The sequence below is a fragment of the Sapajus apella genome, unplaced genomic scaffold (assembly GCF_009761245.1).
Source record: "Sapajus apella isolate SASKATOON/1434 unplaced genomic scaffold, GSC_monkey_1.0 scaffold31, whole genome shotgun sequence".
Classification (NCBI taxonomy): domain Eukaryota; kingdom Metazoa; phylum Chordata; class Mammalia; order Primates; family Cebidae; genus Sapajus; species Sapajus apella.
In genome coordinates, this window is record NW_022436971.1 from 13,776,065 (window position 1) to 13,783,392 (window position 7,328).

Genomic DNA, 7,328 nt, shown 5'->3' on the forward strand with positions numbered 1-7,328 from the left:
GTGTGTACCTATGCAACAATCCTGCATGTTCTTCACATGTACCCCAAAACCTAAAATGCAATTAAAAAACAAACAAACTTCATCTGGCATCGTAAGTCAATAAGGAATGCCTAATTTCATTAATCGAAATATTGTAGTATGTTCATTTTACTTAGAAATATAAAAGTAAATTCCAGAATAAGCAGGGGAAAGGGTTGAAAATGAGAATCAGGAGGGGCATGTCACTGCAGTAGAGGGGTGGACCCCTGGCTTCATTCTCTGGAAAATGGTGCCTTTCCATTACTCCACTTTCCTCTCCCCCCGCTCCTTTTTTATTTGCAGACCGTATTAATACTTGACATGTTATTGGTTTCTATGTCCCTCGTGTGGAATACAAGCACCTTGAGGACAGGGATTTCATTTGTTTTGTTCGCTGCTTTAGTCACTAATTTTAAGTCCCCAAAACTGTCTTAGCATGCAAAAAGTATCTGAGAAGCTGACATTCCGGAGTTTTCTCTACCTTTCTCTTTAATTGGAGGCCCTATCTCCCAGACCCCAAATGGATTGTTCTTGTTGCTTTTTTTCGTGATATCCATTTCTCATTTTATGAGTGCAATAGTCTACCCTTCTGAAGACATTATAGTGTCTGAAATTTTCTTCCATTTCCTGAATTATCCCACTTGAATACATGAAAAAGTTACATAATAGGTTTGTTGGACCCATGGCCTTTTACATCTAAAATTAGACTTGCTGGGTAAATGTAAGGATTTTGATGACAGGAATCATGACCCATGCTTTTTTATACCCTCAGGTCCTAGCACCCATACATGCTCATGCACACGTACGCACAGTCAGCTAGTCAGTGTCTGTCCATGGCAGAGGGAAGAGTGATTTCAGATGATTAAGTACATTCACAGGGAAGATATAAGTCCCCATCTCCAGTAGCTCATGGCTGTGTCTCTCTTAAGGCACCTACTTCTGTGTACCTCAGATTATAGTTGCGCTTGTCTGGCCTCATCCTAGCATGGAGCCGTGAGCTTCCAGGAAACAGAGGCACTCTGATGTGTTCTGTTGCCTCAACAGTGCTTTGCCTCAAGCTACTGAGGACAAGTATTGTCAGATGAAAACCTACCTATTAGTTAATAAAACTCCAAATAGCCAAGAAACACAGACTTGTCCTGAATGCCATGGCGAGACAGGTGTCTCAGACTGAAAACAAAGCTTTTGGCTTAAGAGTGAAAGAATGAGGGAGTTGGGAGAGGAGGGGACCTGGGACCTGCTTGGCTCCCTCTTTACACTGTGTGTCAGTCAGTCTCTTCCCGGGGCACCTGGAAATGGCAGATTTGAGGTAAGCAATCTAAAAATTAACCCAAACAATTAATAAACTCAATTAAGCGACGATTTCTAAAGCCCCATTGAATAAGTCAAAAATATGTATGATTGCACCAAAGGAAATTTAAACTCTAATTGAGTGTTCTTTTGTAGATGTCCCAACCATGTGAAAGTAGCAATCCATGTATCATCTGAGTTTTGCCATGTCTCTAGCCTGCTGGGATCTCCCTTCCCTTGAATCCAAAACACCAGTATGTAAACCACCCACACATGATGTCAGGAATTTCCATTTCTTCTCTGTTTTTCATAGTGTTCTCAGATGGTGGTGGCATGTCCCAGTGAATGTATGTCCTCTGTATCTGACCTGCTGTCCCTGGATTAATTCTGATGGGCACCTCCGGCCACCAGAAGGCCAAATGAGGCACTGCACCTACCTCACTAGAGGTGTGAAGACAGCCAGGTGCCCACTTAGCTGGGCATGGGAAGGGGAAAGATCAGAAGCCTGCTGGGCACACACAAGCATTTACTGCTGTGCTGTGGGGGACCCCAGAGAAGCCGAGACATGCCCTCCAGCCTCCCAGCACGGGGAGGCCAGAAGATTGCAGTCTTCTGGAGCAGCCACATCACTGCGCCAGAAGACTGCAATCCTCTTTTCACACAGCCACACCCCTTCACCCCAGCCACGGGCACACCTTCTCCTTTTGTGCCCACAAAACTCTAACACAGACTGAATGTAGGATGAGGTTGTCAATACATTTTACTTAAGATTTGAGGGTATGATAAAGAAACCACAAATAGAAAAAGAAAACATAAAACTCAAAATGAAATGCAACCTCTCCTAAAGCTCATGGGCTGCGGCCATCACCGAAGGCCTGGGTGGCCGCCTCACTCCTCTGTGATCCAAATCTCTTCCCTCATCTGTCCTCTCACTCCCCGTATCAGTTAGGTAATGCTAGCTGCTGTGACAAATAAACCTTTAAACCTCAGAGATTCACCATGCTGGAAGTTTACTTTTCAGTCACACAAAGTCCATTTTAGTACTTGACAGGCTGCCTTCCACAGAGTGACTCAGGGACCCAGGTTCTTAGAGATCGTTGCTCCCAGTTGATGGACAGAGATAGAGAATGTGACAAAGCTACACCTGCTTTTTAACTACTTTGGCCCAGAAGTAATTAAGGTCACTACTGCTCATGTTCCCATTGGCAAGATGGGGTGACATGGCCCCACCTAATAAGGGGGTGGGAGCTGGAAAATATAGCCCCTGAGGGCAGCTGCTTTTCAGCAACTACTCTACCATATGGAAGGAAAGCAGAACTCTTCAGAGGACAAGCAGCCATCTCTGCCAGATCTCCTGGCTCAGAGTCTCCAAACTCCCTGTCCCTGCCCCCAACATACACAGGAAGCCCCACCCCAGTGAACATTTCCACCAGGATATAATACATCAGGAATTCAGCAACTGAACATGTCACTCCTTTGTATATTTTACATTAGTGACAAAGAACAGAAGGCAGAAGAGAAACATAATTTACTTAGTCCTGTCCCAAACACTGTCTCACCAGCTCACAATCTCATGTGTCCAAACAGGCTTCTGATTTCCTGGTGTCCTGGCCAATCTTGCCACTCAGCCAGGAAATGGTATCTTTTGCAGGAACCCCAGTTACATATATGCTCCATTCCACACCACGGCATAATTGGGTCCTTGCAGATATCTCTGAATTGAAAGAGCAAACTCTGCCTGGTGAGAGGAGCAGGGTCTGGTTTGCATTTGTTCCTGGTCAAAACAGGAAGCACCTACCCCATTTTTCACAATGTTAGCTTTTTTACAAAGCAAATGCTCTGTGGTGCACACAATGATTCAACCCTGAGGAATTTGTGGAGGCTGCTCCAAATCATTTTCATGGCTTTGTGGCCTCTTACCGTCATCAGCTCAGACAGGATGGATGTTGGTGCCTCTCTTTGAGTATTGTCCTGCGGTCTGGCTCATGCAGCAGGCATACAACGTGGCTGTCACTCTGATGCCTCCCCACTTCACCTCCATCGTCCAGTGACCGCCCATAGGACCATCACTCTTGGTGGGTGCAGGGCTCAACTGCTGGAAACAGTGGGACAAAGCCTGATGACCCTCCGATCATTCTGGATTTGGAGACCTGAATCCTAGCTCTGCCTTGTACTAGGTTGGAGGACCTTAGACAAAAGTCTCTGAATTTCAATTTTCCCCTCAATAAAATGAAGTTAATGACTGTAAACAGTGATATGGAAATAGCAATGATAATAAAACTAAACAGTTGTGTCTTACCTGGCAGTTTTGAAAGCACAGTTTTGTGTGGGTCTGCTGGAAAGAGACCACAGGGAAGGTAAGGCTGAAGCTGGGCCTTGAGAAGTACATGTGGCTTGCATTGGGGAGAGGAGAGTGACCAACAAGCTAAAGAATGTGCAAGCTGGGCTGGGCATGGTGGTTCACACCTATAATCCCAGCACTTTGGAAGGCCGAAAAGGGCGGATCATGAGGTCAAGGGTTCAACACCAGCCTGGCCAATATGGTGAAACCCCATCTCTACTAAAAATATAAAAAGTATCTGGGCCTGGTGGCATGCACCTGAAGTCTCAACTACTCCAGAGGCCGAGACAGGAGAATTGCTTGAACCCGGGAGGCAGAAGTTGCACTGAGCCAAGATTACACCATTGCACTCCAGCCTAGGCAACAGAGGGAGACTCCATCTCAAAAAAAAAAAAAAAAAAAGAATGTGCAAGCTGTCAGCCAGATAAGATGTTTGAAGGTGCATTACTGTAAAGGCCATCTACTGGCGTGCCAGTTGAGAGAAGTGCCTAGAGGACTTGTTTTAATGAACATAAGAACAAGCACATCAACCAGCTAGGAGTGCTCCACAAACACAGTGAGATACTACCAGGCACACACAGGACTTCCTCAATTTAATGTCTGCCCTTTTCAGAGCTCACATTTTCATGCATTGTACATGGACACCCTAGACTACCCCCTGGGTCTAAAATTCACCTTTATACATCACCCGATGGTTTCACACTGTGGTGAAATGATGCTGGTCGCCAGCTACTGCTTCTGCTGCTGCTGCTGTGGGAAAAATAAGCCACACCTCCTCTGAACCAAAGTCAAGTCAAGGTCAAAGTCTTCCTCCTCCTGTGGATGTCAAGGGCATCTCCAGAATCCCCTGGGGGTGGTGCTTTCTGATCAGCCTGGTGTCTCAGGGTAGAGAGGTGGGTGCATAAGGCCACCCCCTCCACCGTCCCACTCAACTGGAGGTGTCATGCTAAGATCCTTCCCCCATCTTTTCTCCAGGCACTCCATGAATCAGATCAGACCTTAGGCTTTTGAGACTGCTTAGCTACCTCGCACCCTGACCACTTTCCTGCAACTGAAAGTGCCTGTGGGAAATGAGAGGTACCCAGACCAGTGTCCCTGATCCCCAAAGAAAGCTGCCTCCCATCTCAAGGACCCCCAAATCCATGCAAAAGTTATCACCTGCCCATCTACCAGCTTGCTCCCAAAGCAAGCAAAACCATTATTAGAAGTGATAAAATTGCTTTGGATCTCTAAAAACAGGATACCCCACCCATTCCTTTAGACACCCAGCCCCTCCACGTGATGTCAGAGGGCGGCAGAGCAGGTGCAGGTCTGGAAGTGGCTCCCTGTAGGTCTCCTTGGCTGCTCTTCTTTTCTCCCCATGGAAGAAGCAGCTCTCTCCCCCATGAGACCACTGAGCCTTTGCCCAAGGATGGATCAGAGAGCAGAACCGCTCCATGTACATCCCTAAGTGTGTGGAGGATTTGAGTAAGTGAAATGATTGTGTAACCTCCAAACCAAGGCTTCATGGCACTTCAAAAAGAGAAAATCAGGACAATGAAGTCTGGGTGGTGTAGTCCCTGGCCGAACTTAAAAGACCCCAAATCCAAGTCAGTGTTGCATTTGTCCCATGAGACAATGGATCAAGGAGAGCCCATTTTTGGTGTAAAAATGTGCAACAGTTCATTGGCAGTCAATGTAGATGTCGATATGGAATAAGAACTTTTTCATCACTGCATTTTGTAGAAGTCAGTGTTATGATGATGATTTTAATGGTTGTCCATTATGCTCAAGTCAGAAGAATCAAGTTGACAAATGACACAAAAAACACAGATATATTGATTATAAACCCAAATCCAACATCATTGCACTAGCTTCAGTACATCAGCACTTTCCACCCATGTCAATTTGAACTCTTATCAGTGCTATAGTTTTTGTAAGGCCGGTTGCCTCACTGGGAGCTAAACCGACACACCCAGCCCACTCCGTGCCTGATAACTATGTCATCATTCCAAACATATTACCCAGCATCTGGCCTCTCCACGTGGGTTCCCCACACCCACCTCTGCCTACAGCACCCAGATCTACACTCAGCACCAAACTATGAGCTCAACCCCCAGCCCAAGGCCTAAAAGACCCCACCAAAATCTTGCCCAATAGCAGCCTGCCCTATTCGTCCCCGGCCAGCCCACTTACCAGTAGTCCCGCCTGCCTACCAATAGCAGCTCTCCCCATCCGTGCCCTGTCCCCCTACAACCAATGATGTTGTCTTCACTTTGTTTCCCAGTAACCAATCAAGTACCTCCATTCCCTATAAAACCCTGGCCCTAGGAAGTCAAGTGGGAGTTCTCTGGCCCCTTCCCGGACCACAGAACTTCACCTGGGAGCAGAATAAATTGGCTTTCCATTCTCTTATATTGGCCTCAGTTTCCTCATTTTGCCTCGGCAATGTACCTTACAGTTTTGTTTTGGTTTTTGTTTTTGAGAGGCAGTCTCACTCTGTGGCCCAGGCTGGAGTGCAGTAGAGCAATCTCGGCTCCCTGCAACCTCCGCCTCCCAGGTTTAAGTGATTCTCCTGCCTCAGCCTCCCAAGTAGCTGGGATTACAGGTGTGTGCCATCATGCCTGGCTAATTTTTGTATTTTTGGTAGAGACAGGGTTTCACCATTTTGGCCAGGCTTGTCTCGAATTCCTATCTCAAGTGATCCACCCACCTCGGCCTCCCAAAGTGCTGGGATTGCAGGCATGAGTCCCTGTGCCCCACCTATTAGTGCTATAGTTTTATCTGTACTTAAATGCATTTTTACAAGAGCTACTGTTTAATGTTTGTACATTTTAAATAAAGCTATATAAAAAAATTTAGTTCAACACTAACATGTTAAAGATGCCTGCATTATTAAATTTGAGAGAAAATATGTATATTTGTCCACTTAACATATATACTCACTAATCCCAAGAAATTCATCTATTCGGATACCATAAGTGGATTTGTGTGGAAGGTCGGGAGGAAAAACATTTTACTGAACAAGAAATTATCTCCATGGTCATCCTCTGTGTGCTGCGTGAAAGCAAAAGCACAAAGTTTTGTCCTGAATGAAGTCTCTTTCAATAAATTAGAGGTTAACCACCTCACTTATCAACAAGCACTGTTTATTTTTTTTAGGATCTCCCTGAAATATGAATCAAGAAGACAAAGAACAAAAGCAAAACTGGTGGGTGGGGAAGAGGAAAATACGGAGTTCACCGATGAATGTGTTACTTGAAAATATAAACCATTTCTTCTTAGCTTGGCTCTGTCAACCATCTCGGAAAAGGATGTTTTTACAATCAGAGCAGAAATATGACTGGCGGCTCCTACATTTACATTTCTTTGTTGCAAAATGAATGTAACTTGTTCAGATTCCAACAGGGAGAAAGCAGCAGAAGTGGTGGTTACTTTCCAAAGTGAAACTTAAAACCACAATCTCCGGTGCACAAAAGGCAGAATGAGTCACAGGAAGAGGCCACTTGCTTGCAAAACTCATTAAAAGCAATGCAGGGCTGAATGGACTTCCTGCACCAATGAAAAGATCCTGGCATCAGGACAGGCACCTCCAGGCTCCAACAATTTGAGGGAGGAAGGGAGCCATTAGCAATCTGGGCACAGCCCAGGTCTTCTCCTTCACATGCAGACCATCTCCAGACCCCACCACACACACACA